At 50.8% G+C, this 21483-nt stretch overlaps 1 protein-coding gene across 9 annotated transcripts in view; it reads left to right on the top strand.

The window, feature by feature from the left end:
* The window catches only part of Cd6 (CD6 molecule), a 36626-nt gene that overhangs the window by 529 nt on the left and 14614 nt on the right, over positions 1 to 21483 (top strand). The gene's annotated exons all lie outside the window — the stretch shown is intronic.

Here is a 21483-nt window from a genome sequence, read left to right as displayed (position 1 = left end):
TCACGGAAGGAGCCTCACCTTCCAGAGAGAAAGGAACGTGATAGTCCTATTTTCGACACCGATGCTAAAGCTCGGGGCTCACCAGATCCTAAAACCCAAACTCAGAACTCCCAACAATCAGTCGCTGGTGGCTTTGGAACAACCTCTTGGGGTAGTTGAGGGCACAGACAAGCAGGAATGCTCTGGAGAACCACGCCTCGCCATTCTGACGGCCTCTGAGTGCCAAGGTACCCTCCCCACTTGGGCCCTGGACCAGGTGGCCACAGAGCTGCGCTTACTAAATTCTTGGGCCCAGGGACCTGTGTGGGAGACAGTCCAAGCCAGCCAGAGCTGGACAGGGGCCAGAGACGCAGGAGCTCCTGTCCTGTTGGGTACTCCCATTTGGAACACAGCACTCAGCCTCGGGGGAGAGGTCCACCCTGCAAAAGGGGAATCGGGTGCTTTCAATTTGGTGTGAGGGAGACTCAGGAAGGCCATGTCAGACACGGGCATTGAGCTGGCTCGGGGGCTGGGAGCATGTGGGGAGCGCTGAGGGGTGGTCTCTTCTCTCAGTCTCCATCTGCAGGTGTGTGCTCCAAGCCCCCTGACGGCACACTGGTTTAAGGAAAGCCACTTGGCTCTGGGAGCCACAAATCTGTGCGTTTTCAGCCTGCAAGGGTCAGGCCTTGGCTTTGCCTCCCTGGCTTGACCAGCATTTCCCCAGGCGGCTCCTGGCACTCAGCTTTCTTCAGCCCTGAGCTGAGAGCAGACGATGTGAGAGGCCCTCCGTCCACCTCTCCATCAGAGCCACCTCCTCTGCCCTCGCCAGGAGGCCTAGCAGTAGACTCAGGATTAGGTCAGGGTCAGAAAGGTCTATGGCCGACTCCACCCAGGGCTTCAGATCAGCTCTTCCCAGCAGAATGAGAACCAGGGGCCCTCGTGCTAGAGCCCATGGGCCAGCTGATCCAGTGGGCCAAGAGAACAGGCCTTGAATACTGCCTGAAGGGGAGCTGGGACCTCAGGGGCCGGGGCAGAGCTTAGGGGGTCAGAGCTGGTCCTTCGAGCCCAGCTCCCTACCCGTCAGTCTCTCTCGCCCTAAGAGCTGCCCGGCCCACCACATTCCCAGCAATCGTGCTCTCCTTGGTGTTTTTGAAACTCTGTTGACGTTCAGTTGACTCACTTTTTGTTACAAATACAAGTTTAGTTTTGAAAGGAAAGTTTACATCACGGTTGTAAATGGAAAACCAATATCATTTGCCATAAATAAAAGGTAAAGAGAAGCATTAAAATGAATGGCGGCAAAAAAACATTTTGGAACCGCGGGGTTGTGGCACACGCCTATAATCCCAGCGACTTGGGAGACTGAGGCAGGAGGATCGCAAGTTTGAGGCCAGCCTCAGCAATTTAGCAAGACCCTCTCTCAAAAGAAAATAGAAAAGTGGTTGGGGACATAGCTCAGTCGTAAAGCACCCCTGCCTTCAACCCCCTGGAACAGGGGGAAAAATCTGTTAATATTCTAGCTGAAAGTTGAAAGCATGCCAAGGACCTTGAGTCTGAAGCTCAAGGGCACCTCCTTGTTAAAGGGGTGATGTGAAGGAGGTGATGAAGACCTTGGCTCCAATCGCTTTTTTCTACTAGGTTTTTTCGGAGGGACCGAGGCTCTGAGCAGGCTGCAGTTCCCTCACTGTGATGTAATGGCATTCAGAGCCTCTCCCTGAGACTGTCCAGGGCCACACATGGTCTGATTTTTCCTGCTGAGAAACACAGCCTGGTGGGAAGGGCTTTCTGGGCAGAAGAAAACTGCACCCCAAAGCAGGCTTGCATCCCAGCTCCAGGGCCGACGGGAGGGAGGCTGAGCCGCCAGCCCGTGGCTTGTCTGAGCTTCCTGCTGTCTGTCCTGGTCCTCTGTGTCCTAGAGCTGCATGTGGGGGGTCTGTTTGGGGCCAACCATGTTTGGGGAAAGGAATTAGAGCCTCTAAAGAGAAAAGGGAAATGATGAAGAATAGGGAGGAAAAGAAACCGAGAACGAGGCCTGGGGGACGCCCAGGACCTGGAGCCCAGGAGCTACGAGGTCCAAAGCCTGAGTGGGCTGCCTGGCCCTGCGGGGCCTTCAGGCTGGTAGAGTCTGGCCCTCTGACCACCGGCAGACCTCCTGCCCTGCTCCAGCTCTCCAGCCCGGGTCTCCCACGGCTCTCGCTCTGCCCAGGTGGCCTGGGTTCTGGAGTGGCCTCTGGCAGGGACTTTATGTTGTTTGGGTGACGGGGACTTTAGGGATCTAGGCCTTCTGATTTTGCTGCTGTTGCTCCCTGCAGCCCTCAGTCCGGAACCCTCCGATTGTGTGCCTCTGTTTCCTGATGTGTCAACTGGGGATGAAGGGGGCAGAGAGAAGGAACTTTCACTGGGGAGGGTGGGTGGGGTCAGGAGACTGAAGCTTTGGCCCAGTCCTGCCGCTAATTCACCATGCAGCCAGCTGCTGGTCTCCTCTGGGCCCGTTTCCCTGTCCGTGGAATGGGAGTGTTTGGGGTAGAACTCATAAGGGCCCGTGCAGACCCAACTCTCTGAGGTGGTCACACAGAACCAGGCCCATGACTCTAATCCCATCAGTGCCGTAGATGGTAAGGTCCTTAAGGGCTGCATTTGTGTGCTGAAAAGGCAGTTTGTGGTTACTTTAAAATAACAATATTTGGGGCTGGGCCTATGGTTCAGTGGTGGAGCACTTGCCTAGCATGCACAAGGCCCTGGGTTCTATGACCGGCCTCGCGCAAAAGGAAAAGCAAGAAAAAAATATTTGCCTCTTATTAAAAAATTTAAGATAGGGCTGGGGATGTAGCTTATAGGTAGAGCACTTACTTATCATGTGTGAAGCCCTGAGTTTGATCCCTGTACCACAAAAACAAAAAAAACAGATGGATAAAAAATAAAAATTTAAGAATCTGTTTTTCCCCCTTAACTTGCAAATTCAGTACACAAACATCATTTTATCAATAAGCCCATTGATTTTTAACAATGACTTTCATAAAGTCTTTAATATTTGAACCAACAAAGCTGAACAGAGTAAGCGTCCTTAAATAATACATATCCTTGACATCTGCAGCTAATGAATTCCCTTAGATCTGTGCTGTCCGACATGGTAGCCACTAGAAACACACTTAAAATGTGGTAGTTCAAATTGAGACATGTAAAGTGTAGAATATATAGCAGATTCTGAAGGTGAGTTCTAAGAAAGGATTTAATCTGTAATCATAGTTACTTGGGGGGCTGAGGCAGGAGGAGTTCAAGTTTGAGGTCAGCCTTGGTAGCGTAATAAGACTCTGTATCAAAGTAAATTTTTTTCAAAAGGGCTGAGGATATAGCTCAGCGGTAAAGTACTTGCATAGCATGCTTGAGGGCCTGGGTTCAATCCTCAGTACAAAAAAAAAAAGGAGTAATTTATCTCATTAATAAATTGTGAACTACATGTCTAAATGACAATATTTTAGATATGGAGGGTTACTATAATCAAGTTTGCCTCCCTTTTTGCTTTAAACGTGGTTACTAGCAAGCTTTAAAATACACAGGTCGCTTGCATTATATTTATACTAAATAACACTGCCTTTGATATTCTAAATTGCATTTATGAATTTAATGAATCCCATTTTCTTCCTTTTAATTCTTAATTTTGTGGTTCTGGGGATGGAACCCAAAACTGCTGTCTGAGTGGAGTGGTAGACAAGCTCTCTACCACCTGGGGACACCCAGCTCCATGGATCCCATTTTCTTACAGAATAGAAAACAAGGGCGGGGGTGTAGCTCAGTGGTGGGGAGCTGGCTGAGCACGCGGGAGACCCTGGCTCCCATCCTCAGCACCGCAAAAGCAAAACGAAAAGACCTTCCCAAGAATTTCAGAGGAGGCTTTTAGTTCTTAAAAAACTGAGATGGGTCCCGACTACGCAGATCTGGTAAATATTCTAATGGCACTCACAGGCGTTGAGGACGGAGTTCCCCTAAATGTTAAACTTGAAATTTGAATTGAAGTCGGTGACTCCATCACATCTGTGAAAACCTCTACAGGTTCTAAATCCTCCCAAACACAGGACTTCAGGCCCCAACACACAGAACTTGACCCACTCAGTAAAAAAGTACAGCTCCTAGGGATTTTTGTTTACTTTCTTGTCTCCACTTTCTAAAGTCTAATCTTCCTGGGATTAAAAGCCCCCTACTAAGGAGAAATCAATTGTGAAATCAGGTGACTTGGGTTATCCCAAGCAGGTTGGAATTTTCCATCTCAGTGGACTTGAGTTCAGGTCAGTTTTTTTGTTGTTTTGCCAAAATTAAGAGACAGTCCCCCCATGCTTCTGCTGACGGACATGTTGCATCCTTCGGGACAGCTCGTGCCCTCCCAGCGGGCTGGTCCCTCGACCCCCAATCTCTGCATCCAAATGACACAAACCCAATCCTCTTCATCTGTCTCCTCATGCTAAGGGGCTCCCCATTTGATTTGGATTAAATCAAATGCTCACATTCATTTTCTGTTGGCCTTTTTTTTTTGCGCATTCTTCCTGTTTGCAAGACTCTGTCTTTGGGCTGGTGATGTGGCTCAGCGGCAGAGCACTTGACTAGCATGTGCAAGGCCCTGGTTTCAATCCCCAGCACCAAAAATAAACAAATAAATAAAAGACTAGGTGTCGCAGGTGTATCCATAATGTGGGACCAGCTTAGTGTGGCCGTCTAGGTGCAGGTCGGTGACTGGTGAGGACAGTTAGCATGGCCATTACTGCAAGGGCCATCCAGGGTGGTGGGACTGGTACACTGACCCAGATGATCACAGAGGGATCTGGAATGAGCCAGATACACTGCCTCCGTGTTCAGCCATTTCCCAATAGGAATTGTACTGGGCTCTAGCTGTTGGAGTCTGAGGCTAAGGAACCAGCCTTCTCCCTGGGACAGGTAGAAACAGGCAGGTGGCCCCTACTGAGTCTTCAGGATGGGGGCTGGAGGGCCTCCGAGAGCTGCCTAATAGGAAGAGCACCCAGGTACGAGGCCACCTTCCCCCGGCCTGGACCACAGACGTGAAACCACTGACTTCGACGCCCACGCCGGGTGCTAGGCCTGCACCCTGTGGGGCTGGTGTCCCCAGCTCCTGTCTGCTTTGCCAGCCACAGTGTCCTCTGACTCTCCCCTCATCCTCTGCAGTGGTCTACCTGGCCTGGGGTGTGCAGGGTCAGAGCATGGGGAGTGGCCCAGAGCGCTCTTCCCGGGGCCTCTCATTCTAAACCTCCTTTACCTCACAATCCACTTAACACTCCTTTTAATTGATGCTTTGTTTTATTTTTGTTTAACGAACTAACCAACTGATGAACTGCTGTATTTATTTTTGTGGTGCTGGGGATTGAATCCAGGAGTGCTTTTCCACTGAGCTCTGTCCCCAGCCTATTTTATTTAGTTGCTTTTTAAATTTTGAGGCAGGGTCTCACTAAGTTGCCCAGGCTGCCCTCAAACTTGTGATCCTCCTGCCTCAGCCTCCTGGATCACAGGGATTATAGGAATGGGCCTCCATGCCTGGCTTAAATGATGTTTTAAAGTGTAAATACATTTAATTTTAGAAGAAACTGTATATGGCTCACTCGAAAGGAAAGCAAATGTAAAGCAGCAATAATGAAGGTAATGGTGAAGACAAACTTAATGGACCCAAAACCATGTCATTTAATCCTAGCCGGATGCTTTGCTATTTTTTTTTTTTTTGCTGGAATGGAGTGGTGTGGGTATGGAAAGGCATCATAATGGCTGAAATAAAGATAAAGGGACATTTACTTCCTCACGTAACTTAATGGCACATGTGTCTGGTTGGTGACACCTGACCATTGTTCGTACCTTGGAGTATGCGCTTCTTGCTTTGAAAACACTGATCCAGAGGGGCTGGGCACCATGCCCCCGTACAGGATTCAGGGGGAGGCCGCCTGCCCAGCGGCCTGAGGACATTCTGGATGGAAGGGACACAGACCAAGCAGGCCCCAGACACCTAGCAAGCTCCTGCATTTCCCTGGTGAGCCGTGAAGTTGGGGGTGGTATGCAAACCATGCTCCCCACTTCAGCTCTGGGAAACGGAGCCCCTGCAACCGAGGAAGAGAAGGAGCCCTGGGAGGGGGGGGAGATAGGAATGGAGTTTTGAAACTATCTCTGACCTTCACTTGCAGGGTCATCTGAGACACGTGTCTTCTTTTCTCTGACCCCAGTGCCTCCCTGGAAAAAAAGTGGGCAAATTGAACACTAAGGATGTTGCCTAAAAATCCTTTCCCTCTAAGTATGATCCAGGGCACCTCAGAGGCGTGGAGCAGGGCGGCTGGCTGTGAGCAGCAGAATTTAGCCCTAGGTTGGGCCCAGTATCACAACCCTAGCTGGGACCCTGGGGTCAGGCGGGCTTAGGTTTCCCGTTCTAGTCTGCATGACCCTGAGGTTGATTCTGTGCTGCACGTGAGAGATAAAACTCCCAGCTCACCAGGGTGTAAAAGTCAATTTAGATAATGCTTCTGAAAAATACCCAAGCAAAATGCAGTGCTCAAAAAAAAAAAAAAAAAAATGTTAGCTTATAAATGTCGCAAGACCAGGTCAAAGAATCCCTGTGCAGAGGAACACAGGGTTTGGTAGTTAACACTATTTGCACGATGAGCTCGTTGACCCACGTGGCAAACCCATTTTATAGATGAGGAAACTGAGGTTTAGCGAGGCTTAAGAAATGTGTCCAAAATATGTAGCTGGTAAGTGCCAGAACTTGGGCTTAGTCTCCCGCAGGCAGTGCAGGGCTCCTCAGTCACAAGGGAGTGGCCTGGCTTGGGTCCCCGTGGCCCCGCTTTCCTGCCAGTTGCCAAGTGGATCAGGGCCAAGAAGGAAGACAAAGTCAAAGAGGCGCCGTGAGCCAAGGGAAAGCTTACCTGAGGGGAGGCTTCGTCTCTGTGCATTTATTCAGCACCTGCTGTGTGCCAGGCCCCGGGCTGGCGCTGAGATATGAAAGGTTTCCATGGAATACCTTCTCGTGTGACCAGGGTCAGCATAGGCATGGCAGCTTACCTCCCTCACTGCAGGGACTCACCACTCTCCAAGTCTCTCCTTGGAAGGCTCACCCCACACCGGGACTCCTCCAAGCCAGAGTCTGTGGAGGGAAGAACGGCACCACCTTGGGTTGACTCGTCGACCCTGTACCCCGCCGAGCTGGAACTATGGCCCCCATTTAGAGGGTGGGGAAGCTGAGGCTTGGAGAGTTATGTAGCTCATCCCCGGTGGTACCTGATGCTGAATTTAAAAGCCCATGTCTGTACATCTCCTGAATCCTCACTCTAAATCCTTCAGATTCAGGGTGTCTCAGGGAGCTGGGAGTCAGGGCAGGGAGGACGGGACAAGGCTGTTTTTCAGAAAGGGGGACATTGCTGTCTCATAGAGTATGGCATTGAGGAACAGGAGGTGTTAGTACACAGAGAAGGGCAGAGAAGGGTGCCGAGAACATTCTGGGCACAAAGGCATTTTAAAAGGAGTGCGAGCGAGAACTGGTGTGGGAGCTGGTCACGCGCCAGTATCGACTTCCTGGTCTTGGCCACCTGCTCTAGCCACGTAACCAGGAAGCTGGGCAATGGATACACGGCATGTCTCTGCGCTAGTTTTGCAATTTCTTGTTATAATCCTTCTATAATTTCAAAATTAAAAGTTAAGGGAAGGAAAAGGATTTCAGGCAGAAAGACCCATGTAAGCAGAAACCCGAAGGTGGGATAGCCCATGAGGGGCTGGCTGTGGGGACTGACCATCGGCCAGCCCCATTGATCTCAGGGGTCCTGTTGGGTGCGGGAGGCCACAATTTCCAGGGAGTTGCAGTCAAGGCTCCTCCCGGCTGGTGTGTCGTGAGGATGTCATGGGCTGACAGCCGTGAGAACACCACACACCGAGACCGACTGAGCGATGTGCACACCCAAGATGCACACCTACCCGGGCAGTGGCAGGGACAGTGGCCTCAGGGCACAACATAAAACGGCCTTCTCATGGATTTATGATCAACTATCCCCATTTTACTGATTGAGTGATTGAGGCCTGGGGAGGTGAAGGGACTCTTCCTGGACTGTAGCAGGTACCAGGTCTCTAACTCGACCTCCATCTCCAAAGCCAATGCTCTTTCTCAGCCCTAGAAATCGGGCAGGGGACCCCACCCACCTCAAGATTTCTGCAGGAAAGTCCTCGCCCTGGTCTCTGGATACTTTCCACACCCCACCCACCCTTGGGTGGGCTGTCAAGGACCCGTGTAGAGCCAGCTCTGTCGCGGTCAGCCTGGGTAGCTGCACTGAGCCTCGGCTTCCCCAGCTGGGCAGCAGTGTCAAGGGCAGTCTTCAGAGCCCAGGGGTGGGTGCAGCTCCATGAGAGGTGGGCGGTGGGGCACTTGGAGAAAGACGGGGCTTCCTGGGAAGGCTGGCCTGCTAGGAGACCCCCTGGGCCACAACAGCCAGGGCAAGAGCTCACGAGATGGGGCTGCAGAGGGAGAACCGAGAGGGGCCCAGGCTTCCACCCACAATTTCATGGGCTCCTGCGGCCCCACTGCCTTCTGCCTGAAAACCACGCCTGAGAGAGGCCATGAGGCGCCCGGCAGGGTGTTGGGTGGAGGAGGCTGAGTGGCTGGGCCTCTGTCCCTTGGGTGATCCTGGATAGGTCCCCAAATCAGGAAAGTGATTCTTGCTTTCCTCTGCAAGGGAGGGTGCCCTGGGTCTCCCCTGTGTTTGGGCACACAGTAGAAGATCCAGCCTCTACACTTCCGGCCACTCCTAACCTCTGGGGGGGACTCCAGGTGGCACCAGTAGATGCCCAGATCCCCTCTGGAGTCCCCCCTGGGCCACATCACCACAGGGGTTAGGAGTGGGGCACAGGCTGTGAAGAGAAGCCTCAGATCTGGGGGTGGCTCAGGGGAGCCCACCCGAGCACCCCACTTTCACTGCGGAGGTCACCTCCTGCTCTGCCTCAGGCTGGACATGGAGGTACGGTCACTGTCTTCAGAAGCAAAGCTGAGCTCTGTCCATTTTATGTAAGAGCAGACTGCTGCCCAGAGACCTTAAGCAGTACGATCGGCGGCTACCGCCCTGGGACCCGAGTCGCCTACTGGCCACTGGCCCACCCCCACCAGCTGCCTCTTTCTGAATGGAGTTGGGGATAGATTCTATGCGCCTGTCAGTATGTTTTTTTGCTGCGTGTTCGTCAGTTCCAGAAGGGGATCCTGGGGGCAGGCAGAGGCGGGGGAAGGGTGGCACATCGACTGCCAGCTGCCCACCCCCCCTGTGCCAGGCACCTCGCATCCCTTCTCCCATCCAGGGATCATGCTCTCCCAAGGAATTAAACCACTAGAGAAACGCGTGGCCCTGCCCAGATGGGCTTCTAGGAACACAGCAGCGTCCAAGCTGGAAGGAACCCAGAGAGCCAGCAGTCGGGTCCTCTCATTTGTCAGAACCCAGCTGCACGTGGGAAGGGGGGCTCCTGAGGTCCAGAGCCCCGGTGAGAAGCCGATTCTGCAGGTCCCACCAGGGCCTCTTCCCACGCGGTACCCCACGCATGCTCAGCTCCCCACTTCCCTGCAAGGTGGCAGGGCAGACTGGGTTCAGCGTGAGCACGGGTGACCCTGGGCTCTGATGTCCCTGCTGGGGGAAGCGAGGGGTGGCCTGTACTGCAGCTCTGCCGAGCCCGCCCAGCTGCCTCAGTCCCTGGGCTCCGGCATGTTCTCCCAGGGCTTCTTAAACGGTTTATTTCAGCATGATCTCAGACTTACTGAGATGCTGCAAGACTAACACAGCAAGTTCCAGATGCAGGCTCTGACTGCTTAGCGAACGCCATTTGCTTTATCATGTCTATATTTTTTTTCTCTTACCTATTACTTTTTTCCTGGACCATTTGAGAGTAGGTTGGGGAAATAAATATTCCAATACATTTTGATTTTGTCCTTTTGCTGCTTTTTTTTTTTTTGTTTTTCAAGACCGAGTTGCTATTTAATCCATTCTGGTCTCAATTGAGAACTCCCGTCTCAGCCTCCCAGGTAGCTGAGATCACTTGCACGCACCCTACCACACCCAGCAGATAATAACCTTTACGACAAAAGAAAATTCTGTTCAATGTGCTGCATTTAATTCTCACTTCTCATTCTTCTCTTTTGATCTTGAGCACTTCCTCAGATTTTCTTTCTCTTGGATGACGTTGATCTTAAAGCATACGGGCCAGGTACTCTGTAAAATGCCCCCCTTCTGAGTGTGTCTGATCATTCCTCCTAATTAGTTTTAGATCATGCCTCTTTAGGAAGGAATACTACAGATGTGATGTGTGTCCTTCTCTGGGCACCGTCAGCAAGTGTGTGGTATCACTTGTCCTTTTTTGCTTGGCCTAACTGATATCCCGGCTAAGGTGTCATCTGCTGAGGGTCTCCACTGTAAAGTTTCTCTTGGCCCCTTTTGTAATCAACACGTATCTTGTTGGTAAATTATTGGAGAATAGGTAAAGATCTTGGTGCCCTCCCCCCAGTTGTGACATTATGAATGATCCTAACCTGAGTCGGTTCTTCTAACTATGGTTACCTGGCAGTGATGTCATTCGGCTCCATCATCCCCTCCATATTTATTTTTATTGACTGGGTTTCCTTGGCTGGATCCTGGGTGGGAGCCAGCAGAAGGCTTGTAGGAATGAGTCAAGTAGGAGGGCTCCTGCAGGCCACCATCTTGCCCTGCCTCAGATTTTGGAGGTTGGCTCCATTCCTCTCCGCCACTATGGCCAGTTCTCATTTGTCACCTCTCTGCTATCATGTGTGGGTGCCATTTTCAGTCACAGAGGTCATGGAACAAAGCCCTAGTCTTCAAGGAGCTTGTAGTTGAAGGAGGGACGTGAACAAGCAAGTAAACACATTTTTAGAGTAGCATAATGTCAGAAAGGAAGGGGGTCGACCTGCTAGAGGGGATTTCAGAGGAATGGGAGAATGGGGGAGATGAGGTTGGCGGGGTTGGCAGGGTTGGGGGCATAGGTACTGGGGTTTAGGATTATTTCAAGGGAAAGGAGAAATCATCAGAGAGTTTTGAGCGTAGGAGTTTGTGATGCGATCTTCCCTTCGTGTGTACAAAATTACTCAACGAGTATTTTTTACATCAACACCTTTTTCAAATCTAAGTTTATTTAAATCTAGAAATCTTCCTTCGCTACCATATGTCTGGAACCAATACTACTTCAGGGAACAGGATAGACCCAAATACACACATAAAACGTGGAGAAAGAAGGCGTCGGTGCTCAGCCTGCCTGTCCAAGCCCGAGTGAGCTCTTCCTTTGTTACAAAGTGTGGGGTGTCAGGGGCTGAGCAGCCCCCCGCTGAGATTTTTTTTTTTTGCAGGAGTAAGGAATTGGAAAAGGCATAATTTGCTTATTGTGTGATTCAACACTATTTCATCTTGCATCTTCAATTGCCTTCTGAACCCAGGCTGGCATGGGGAAAGGTTCACTAATTGGTAGAAGCAGCAGGTGGCAGAGGCCTCGAGGGCTGCCTGGCGCAGGAGAAAAGCAACGTACAATCTGAGGTGGAGGGCCGGGAGGGTACCCCAACTCCTGCAGCCAGACCCCAAGGGGTCCAACCCAGTCTCTGACCACGGAGAAACTGAGGCCCTGAACAGGGGACTTACCTGGGGTCCTACTCAAGGCTGGCCTCAATTCTCCCGGCTCTCTGCACTCCCACCCAATTCTGGCTGAAAGTTTAGACATGATGTAAACATTAGTCATCCTTATTGTAAAAACCTTGCAGCGACCACATTAAAAGGCATGAAGAGAGAGAGGCAATCTCACCCAGCACCTTCGCACAGCACAGTCATTCGTTCTTGGAGGAGGGAATTTTTGAAGTCCCGGGAGTGTCCCGGTCATCTCCGGTGCTCATGGCTTTGGGCTGGTTTTCGTCCACATGGGTGAGGTGGCCGTGGAAGCTTGGATTCTGGGATTTGTGTTGATTTCAGCCTCCACTGAGAACTTGGGCAAGTTTCAGGACCTCTGAGCTAAGATGGGTACAACCCAGAGGTCAGATCCCCAGCTTCTGTGCTGTAGATGGAGCTCCTTGTAGACCCCGATGGATAATTTTTGGTCCCCTGCAACTATGGGGCTCAATTTTCAGCCACTTCGTCATAACCCCGAAACTCAGCCCTGCAAAGCTTTTGTGTGCTGACAGACTCCATGGGTATTGGAAGTAAAGGATGGCATCTCCCTCCATCTTGCCAGCTTCTCCCCTCCCTTCTAGAACTCTCTAGAAGCTCCTCTGAGCTCCCTCCCCTGGAGGCCTTTTTCTTTTTTTATGGTGCTGGGAATCGAACCCAGGGCCTTGTGCATGTGAGGCAAGCACTCTACCAACTGAGCCATGTCCCCAGCCCTGGAAGCCATTATTTTTTGTGGCAGGCCTGGGTGTAAAAGTAGGTGACTTCACTGCCATAGTCAAGTATCACAGACTGAGTGGCACAAACAACAGAAATTTATGTTCACACAGTTCTGGAGGCTAGAAGTCCAAGATCCAGGTGTCAGCTGTGAGAGAGAACCTGCTCCAAGCCCGCCATAGCTTCTAGAGGTTTCCTGGCAGCCCCTGGCCCACCTTTGGTTTGCAGAAACGCCATTGCAATCTCTGCCTTCATTTTAGTACGGCTTTCTGCTACGAGTGTATTTGTGTCCTAATTTTAGGACACCTATTGGAATAGGGTCCACCCTTTTAACTTGATCACCTCTTTAAAGACCTTCAAGTAAGGTCCCATTTGAAGTACTGGGACATAAGATTCCAGCATATCTTTTGGGGGTGGGGGGACACAATTCAGTCTACGGTAGCGGGTGTGTATGTGGGTCATTCGTTACTGTAGGTTCAGGCAGAAGTGAAAAATCCCAACCCTACACTACTCAGGAGTGGCATCTCTGGATCATGTTGATGGACATGTTTTCCAGAGTGACTGTACCAAGTCTGTGCCCCAGCAGTGGATCCATGGCCTGCCCTTTTACCCAGTCTCGTTGCCCATCTAGGGTGCAGAGTGTCCCCCAGTGGCCTCCCTCGGACCACTAAGGCCAGAGACTTTCCTGTGTTTGTGGTCCTGTGGCTCCTCTCTGCCATGTGCCTGTTCCTTCCTGGTGCCGGGTTTCCCTCTCTCACCTTTTCCTTTTCCTTTTCCTTTCCAGAGGAAGCTCTCCATTAGTGCAGGCGAGGAGAGGCAGAGGAGGGGGAAGTGAGGGTGACCTTTCTGGCCTCATCTCTGTGTGTGTGTGTGTGTGTGTGTGTGTGTGTGTGTGTGTGTGGTACTAGGGATTGCTCTACCACGGAACTGCACCCACAGTCCTTTTTATTTTTATTTTACTTTTTGAGATAGGGTCTCCATACATTATCCAGGCTGGTCTCCAACTTGCAATCCTCCTACCTCAGCCTCCTGAGTATCGGGATTATAGGTGTGTACCACTGCACGGGGCTCTGGCCTCACGCTGTAACTGAGAGCTGCTCATCCCGGATACCCCTTCAGGGGAGAGGCAGGAAACCTTTTGGGTCACAGTCTCTTTTGGGAACCCGCAGGCCAGGAGCAATGTAGAGTTTAGAGTGCTCTGGATTTCAAAAAGATGATAGTGTATGGTCATTATCCATTATGTAATGCCTCAGCAGGGGACAGGTCAGCCACTGCAATCAAATACCTTCACACTTCTGTAGCAACATGTGCAGTTATTCACACCACAGGGAGTAAGTCAAGGCCATGAAAGTCCTCATAGGGGTCCAGGTCAGGTCCTGCCACCGAAAATTATGGAAACGCCTTCAAGTGGGGAGGATCCGGGGCTTCCCTTGCAGTAAGGGGTGGTGCAAGAGGGTTCCCAGAATGCCACTGGCCAGGCCCCTGGGTGCCTGTTCCCTCTTCGACACCAGTACAGGCATTAAGAGGAAGCAGGGGATTTGAACACACACCTGGGTTTCCAAAGTCCACACACTTCTAACTCCATGAAACTGGCTTCTCTGCTCCCCAGGACTCCAAAGTTTGGAAGCAAAGTGGCCAATCACAGGGGCAGGCTGGAGTGAGTGGGGGGGGGAGGCTGAGCCAGACCTTCACCCCAAAACGGTGGGTGCTAGGTGCTGGAGCCTGAGGTGCCCGCCTCCAGCTTCTTCAAAGGTTCCCAAGCACTCATCCCACTAGGGCAGTGACCAAACATGTCTCCAAGTGTCGCTGGCCCCAGGCCGAAGGGCTACAGACTTTGCACCACAGAGAGAGGCCTGTTACCACCCTACCTTCCTCACTGTGGAAGGTGCATGTTAGACAGCTCAGGTTGGGCCAAGGCCTGGATGTCTACTTCTCTCCATTGCTTTTTCATCCCTGAAAACTCCTACTCACCCTCTAAAACCCCTCCAAATCTGTCCCTTGTTCTTTGAAGTTAAAATTATTCTCTCCTGCCTCTGTTTTATTCCCAGAACACTTTGTTCTCAGCCCTGGGATAGCACTTATATCTGATCATCATCAACTGTAAGCACATCTGTGCCCTCCGCAGGGGCATGGGCCAGGCACAGAGCTGATTGAGAGTGAGGAATCAATGGTGGATGAATGAATGGCTTCTGCCAGGCTAAGCGTTCAGAGAAGTGAGCACTGGAAGGGCTGGGGGCTCCTCAAAGGCACCTAGAAGTGACTTGCAGAGGGGAGCGTGGGGTGATGGTGCATGGGACAGGGGAGAGTGTGGTTGGGATGTAGAAAGTTCTGAAGTCAAATCCTGGGTCCACTTCTTAGCAGCTGTGACCTTGGGGAGACCGTCCCATGCTGCTGAGCCTCAGTGTTCTGACCTGAAAAGCTGAGACTTGTCAGGCCCCTACGGAGGACTGAGGAGTGTGCTCGTATGTGATCCGGGGTAGGCGGCGGCTGTTCAGAGGCTACCTCCCTTCCCAGAACCCATGTTCATTTCCTGAACTTGAATCCCTGGGTCCACTTGGACCCTGAGCCACATGGATCCACATGGCCACTGGCCACTGCCAGTCCCCAGCAATTAAGGACATGTGGTGGTCACAGAGCATCAGGCTGAACATCCGCAGCTTCTCTGTGAACTTGGATTTAGTGAAAGAGAGGAGGTGGGTGGTGGGTGGGAGAGGGGACCCGTGGGCACAGGGGACAAGCAGGTAGCCGGGGCTGGTCCCAGTTTCCAGCCCAGGCTAAAGTGCCGCCTCTCTTAGAAGGGCCATGTTTCCTGCCAAGAAGGGATGCCGATGACTTCCGGGGGCTCTGGGCGCCCCACCTCGAGGTGCCTTCTCTTAGAGGTTTTAGGCCACCTTGAACGGTCTCAGCCTCTCCTCCTGGAGTGGGGACAATTTTCACACCCGGGTTTCATCCACCCAGAAACTGCTGCTCCGGCAACTCTGGGCGACTGAAGCAGGGCCCCTCCGAAAGCCAGTGGGTGGGGGCAGGCCCCCTGGGAAACCCTGCAGGCCGGCGGTTTCACCTCCATTCCTCCAGCCTGCAGGGCCCAGCGCGCCTCCCCAGAGGGCTCTGGGGGATTTCATTCTCGAATTCAGTCTCTTGAGTCTCTAGCCCAAAGCACCAGGCCCGTGCTCCTTCCAGCCTTTGTTCCTGCTCTGTCCTCTGCTCAGCATGCCCTTCTCCCTCCTCTCTCTTGTCCAGGCCACCTACTGTCATGGGAAGGGTGAATCTGGTCAATAAACTTGGGTCTGAATCCGGGCTCTGTGGACTCCAAGCTGTGTGACCTGGAGTGGGCAGCTGAGTTTCTCCGAGCTTCTTTGTGGGTAAATGGGTTTTGAAATAGCACTTCCTCATGGGTTGTAATACGTATCAAGCACAGAGGAAGTCCTTGGTAAATGTGGGCCTGCTCCCCTGCCCAGCGACAGCTCCTTGACCTTTAAGCCCTAGCCCAAAGGTCACCTTTCCTGTGATACATCCTGGACTCTGGTCAGCTCCGCCTGGTCAGAGCAGACCTCTCGCTCCTCTGGGTTCCTCCAGTACAGTAGCTGTGACTCTGTCCACAGAAACAATTCTAGTTGGCTCTTGACACTCAGACCTCCTAGGTGGACGCTGTCCCTCGCCTCCACCTTCCTCAGAGAAGAACAAGCCTTGGAAATGCTGGGGAAGGTGTGGTGAGTTCTAGAGGTTTCCATCCGTAATAGGGGCAGCTAGGATTTGTTGAGCACTTACCGTGCACCCTGAGGTGATGAGAGGGTGTGATTAGGGGAGCCCAGGAGACCCTCTGTCTGGGTTCAAATCCCCACTCTGCCTCTTATGAGCTCTAGAGTTCCTTCACCTCCTGAATCCTAGATTCTCCCGTCTATAGTGGTGATAACAATCATGTTCACCTCTGAGTGCTGTTAAGAGCTTTGCCATGGTTTTCCCAGCAGGGCACAAAGATCGCTGGCACAGCACATCGGCATGGCTCAATTTACAAATGTTTTCCACATATGGGTGTTTTAAAAAATTATTTTTTGTTATTTTGATCACTAAAAATCATATATTCTAAATTGTCACAAAATTAAGAAAATACAGAAAGACAAAAAGGAAAAAACTTTCCAATGATGCTTCCAATTTTGGGTGGATGGTTTTCTCCTGCAGAATCTTCTACAACTTACACTTATCATTGTCTCCAACATCCATCTAAGTAGGGGCGAGGGGAGATCTAGTTCATTCATTTAACGGGAGAATCCAGTCTATGATACAACACAGTATATTTATTTCCAACCGGTGGACTATTGTTACCGTACTTCTAATTTTCTTCTGTTACAAACAGTGGACATCCCTGAGACTATCCTATTTTCTGGGATACATGTATCACATAAAGGAGTCTGGGGATTAAGGATCTTGAACTTTATTTATTATCAGCACTTTTTTTTAAACTTAAAGAAATTTTTTAGTTGTTGATAGACCTTTATTTATTTATTTATTTATTTATTTATTTATTTATTTATTTATATGAGGTGCTGAGAATCGAACCCAGTGCCTCACATATGCCAGGCAAGTGCCCTACCACTGAGCCCCAGCCCCTATTGTCAGCACTTTTTAATGCATCATATTCTAAAGACATTTTCATCCTGTATATGGAGCTTGTGATCTGCTCTTCCACCCTCCGTGCATGGGTGAGCACATGCACCTATCTTCTTGGGCACTTACGGAGGCCCAGGAGCTGGATTTGTCTTGTGAGTTTGCATCAGTCCTATGAGGCTTTCCTAACCATGAGGTGACGGAGGTAAGCTGGGCACATGAAGAGATTTCCCCAAGGTCACACCAGAGTAAGGAGGAAGCTGGGATTGGAACCCAGACATTTGATTCTGATCCCATGCACCTTCTGCTGCCCAAGACCTGGTAGGTAGTTTTCTCCAACCGGATCTAAGGGCTCCATGCAAGACCTCTCTGTGAATAGGACTCTACAGGAGGCACCTGGACCTCCCCCTCCCCCACTCAGTGGTCTGAATTCTATGGCAGACCAAGAAGATGGGTTCCGTGAAAGTCCAGTGTTTCTGCCCCTGTGAGTTTTCTTGGAGCCAAATCCTCACAGTTATCCCTTGGGATTTTGACTGAGGGACTCATGACCCTCCATATGGAGGTGTCTCATCTTAACACCTGGTAGCTGCAAAAAAAAATAAATAAAAATAAAGCACAGCCCAGACAAGCCATGAGGCCGAGACCAGAACCTCTTCTTTTAGAGAAACTCCCGTTGCCATGGCAACTGCAGCCCACCTCTCCTCTCCAGGAACACCTGTCGCCATCTTTGCAGAGCCAGGGAAGCCAGCAGGCAGGTTGTGAGTGAGAGGGGTTCTAACAAGGCTCAGAAGAGGGAGGAGGGAAGGCGCAGCCCTGGGGAAACTGGACTTGGTCCTTTGGAGAAGAAGGCTAAGGGCCCTCAGAGTCATCTGGATGCCCGGGATGGAATGAATGTGGAATGAATGGCCAACTGCCCTCTCCTATCCACTCGTGTACTAGAGGAAGGAAGTGTTATAGGGGATCATAACAAGAGCAACTGCCAAATCCCACGTCCCAATCACTTACCATACATCATCCACAAACCCCTCAAAGCAATCCTGTGTGGCCTGCCTATGGTGCCCCGAGCCCGATCAGAGCCAAAACCCAGCTGGGCTTAGAGACTTTCCCAAGGTCTCACAGGTAGTGATCCACAGAGTTGGTTCCGATTGCTGTTTTTTTTTTCTGTTTCCAAAGTCCGTCTTCTATGACAAAAAGAGTGTACTGAGTTTGGAGGCTGTGACACAAATGGATGGGTGCCTGGGGAAGGTGGCACCTCTTCTCCTTTCTAGATCATTCCACTTACACTTATCTCTCAAATACCAGTGCCAGCTCCCAGCCCAGGGAGCAAGTTCAGCAAATGTTAATGGAATTGAACGCAGGCCAGCAACAGACTCATTTCTCAGCCTTCCAGGGAAACGTGGCGCACACGCTCTCACTTTCTCGGGCAGGCGGGGGAGTTCCAGAAATTTAACATCCCCCAGAGCCTATCGTATTGCAGTGGTCTTACCGTCCGCTTCTTCACGGCAGAGATAAGAGTTGTCCTTTACTTCTCCTTGGATTCGGTGGTAGAGGAGGGGCGAATTAAAACCCAGGCATGCGTGGAAGGTGACATGCAGGTGCACGTCCGTCCTCTGCTGTGTGACATGGTGGCAAAGTTTTAAAAGTCTGCCTTTCTTTGGCCTGAGTGACTGAAATCCTTCAGCCCTGGGACTCAGTGAGCCTTTGCCCTCTACTTCTCTGTGTCAATCAGGTGCATAGTTTTCTTTGGGTCCCCAAGCCTTTCCTAATTATAACCAAAAAGTATAAAAACAGACAAAGATCCTGTAAAATAATACCACAACCTGTAACGACTGGCTTTCCCTTTGGTCCTAAAGGGAGAGAAGTAACTCCAGCCTTTCTGGGTTTGGAGACCCCAGAGGGTATAAGCTGGTCCAGTTAATGCAGTAGGTCACACGTGTGAGCAAGAGTGACAGATCCAAAGAAGCCCCCAGCATAGCTGCAGTTTGTTAAGACAAAGCACAGTCAGCCCAACTGGATGTTCAAAGGCAGAACACGGTCATCCCTTCCGATCCAATCATGTTCCTGGTGTAAGCCAGCCTGACACTTCTCCCCAGTTTTAACAGAACAGCATGGTTTTTCTTCTTTGTAGTTGCCTGAGTGATTGCTCACCACTAATCGAATCTCCAAACCCCTCCTGACAGCACCAGCACCCTCCCGCCCAAGCCTCCTCCCCTACTAATGCAATGGTTCTGTTAGTTCTAGATCCTTCCAAATGGTCTGTCTCTCCAGCCTCAGAATTGAAAAAAGGGATGTTAGTGACGGAGCCAGGCGTGGGAAGGTATGGGCGCAGCTCGTGGCTGGAGGCCAGACCTCTTGTCCCTGCTGTGAGGGGCTGTGGGACAAATGTCTCCCTGGGCCCCCTGCCCTGCGGGGAGGAAGGTCTCCTAGTGGCTGCTCATCTTTGGAGTCAGGGACCTCCTGGTGCTTGCTGGGCTGTGTTACTGGTGCTGGGGAGAGGTGGGTGATGGTTTCTAAGCTCAGGGCTGGTTGAGCACCACAGAGTCAGGAGGAGTTTGGAAGACCACCTGGGGCTGTCACCACTCCCTGCCTTCCTCCCTTGGCATGGTCACCCAAGCAGAAAACAATGTGAGTCTCTAACCAAGTGAGAGGTTAAGTGAATGGTTAAGAACGCAACCCTGGAACCGGACAGCCTGGGTCCAACAAAGCAAAAACAAGCGCTCTGTGCCTCAGTTTCCCCACCAGGTAGACTGACTAGGAGAATTACATTGGTTCATTCCTCTAAAGTCGTCTTTAAAGGGTTTGGTGGGTAAAATGACTGTCTAAATGCCAGCTGTCATTGCTGAGCGGGTCTGTGTCTTGGGGTCTCCCTTTTCCCTATCAGAACATGGGGAGCATCACAACGTCCTTCTCTTATCTGCATCTTAGACTTGGGATACCCAGTAGGTAACTGTTCCCATCAGGGTGGGTGGGAACTAGAATATTAGGCACCTCTGGTTGCCTCTCGAATGTCCACCTGTAGCTGGGAACGTTGGTGTAGCTGGCCACCCACTGCAACTCGGGGCCAAGGGCAGGCAGGTGTTTGGGGACTGCTTCCTGAACCAGCTGCTCCTTTGAATACCCTGAGCCTGAGCCAGGGCCTTGGGAGGCAGTTCAGCCAGGGTGCTCACAGCCTTTGTCTCCTTGCTGAAGCCACAAAAGACTGGTCTGCCTGAGATGATGGTGGTCTCCAGGTCAGCCAGAGGCTGTTAATTAAATATGTTAAAGTAATAGATATTTTACTTACCCCAATATATCAAAAATATTGTCATTTCAACATGCTACCTAGAAAACAATTACTAGTGAACCATTTTTACATTTTTTTCCCTCATTCAATCTTTACAACACAGGGTGGATTTTACCAGTGAAGTACACCTCAATTTGGACACCAGAATTTTCATTAGTGATACTCCATCTGTATTTAGATGTTAACTTTTCTCCTATGTCATTAAGAACTGTTTATACCCAGGCACGGAGGCACACACCTGTAATCCCAGCAGCTCAGAAGGATAACAAGTTCAAGACCAGCCTCAGAAACTTGGCAAGGTCCTAAACAACCTGTCTCAAAATTTAAAAAAATAAATAAATAACATGGACTGGGATGTGGCTCAGTGGTTAAGCACTTCTGGGCTCAATCACGGGTACTAAAATAAAGGAACTCTTTATAGTTTTCAGCAAATATTTTTAATGTGCTGTTTCCTAACCAATCCCCCAGTCACTTTTAGACAATTCTGTTGTCTCCAGGTGTGGGCTACTGTTTGGTTGCTTGTTTTGGATTTTGTTGTTTTACTATGAGAAACAACACGGCCGGAAGCTTTTGTCTCCAAAGCAAAGTGCTTCAGAGCTCTGTGCTCCCTCGTGCAGTGATTAAATGTCATCTCGTCTCACCCTCACCACAAGCCTGCAACCTGGGTACACCTCTGTGGGGGCGGGTACTCGAGATTAAACCCAGGGTCCACTGAGCTCCATTCCCAGCCCTTTTTATTTTTGATTTTGAGACAAGGGTCTCACTAAGTTGCTGAGGCTGGCCTCAAACTTGCTATCCTCCTGCTTCAACCTCCCAAGTGGCTAGGATCACTGGTGTGCGCCACCATGCCCAGCCTCCTGGGTACCTCTTATTGGCAGCATACAGAGGGATGACCTGAGACTCAGAGGGTTTCAATGGTTTGCCTGAGTCATGCCAGTTAGACGGGAAAAGGCATCTCAAACCATCCAATTCCAAAGTGTGATCTCCATGGAGGGGTATTTGGGCCATTTCTTTGGGATACATTTCAAAAATGGAAATACTGGACCCAAAGGGCCTGGTTTGCTTTGCTGCAGCTCCTGTCGTTAAAGGCTGTTGACGCATGGACTTACAAACGCTCTCTGTGGATCTCCTCTTCTGGCAGGTGACACATGCCACACTTCCCACACTCGTTCTTTTTGTAGCTCCCACCTCCGTCTTTCTATAACCTCCACTCTCCCGGCCTCCTCCCTCTGCATC

Source organism: Marmota flaviventris, chromosome 9, assembly GCF_047511675.1.
Source record: "Marmota flaviventris isolate mMarFla1 chromosome 9, mMarFla1.hap1, whole genome shotgun sequence".
Lineage (NCBI taxonomy): Eukaryota > Metazoa > Chordata > Mammalia > Rodentia > Sciuridae > Marmota > Marmota flaviventris.
This window is presented reverse-complemented; position numbering and strand designations above follow the sequence as displayed.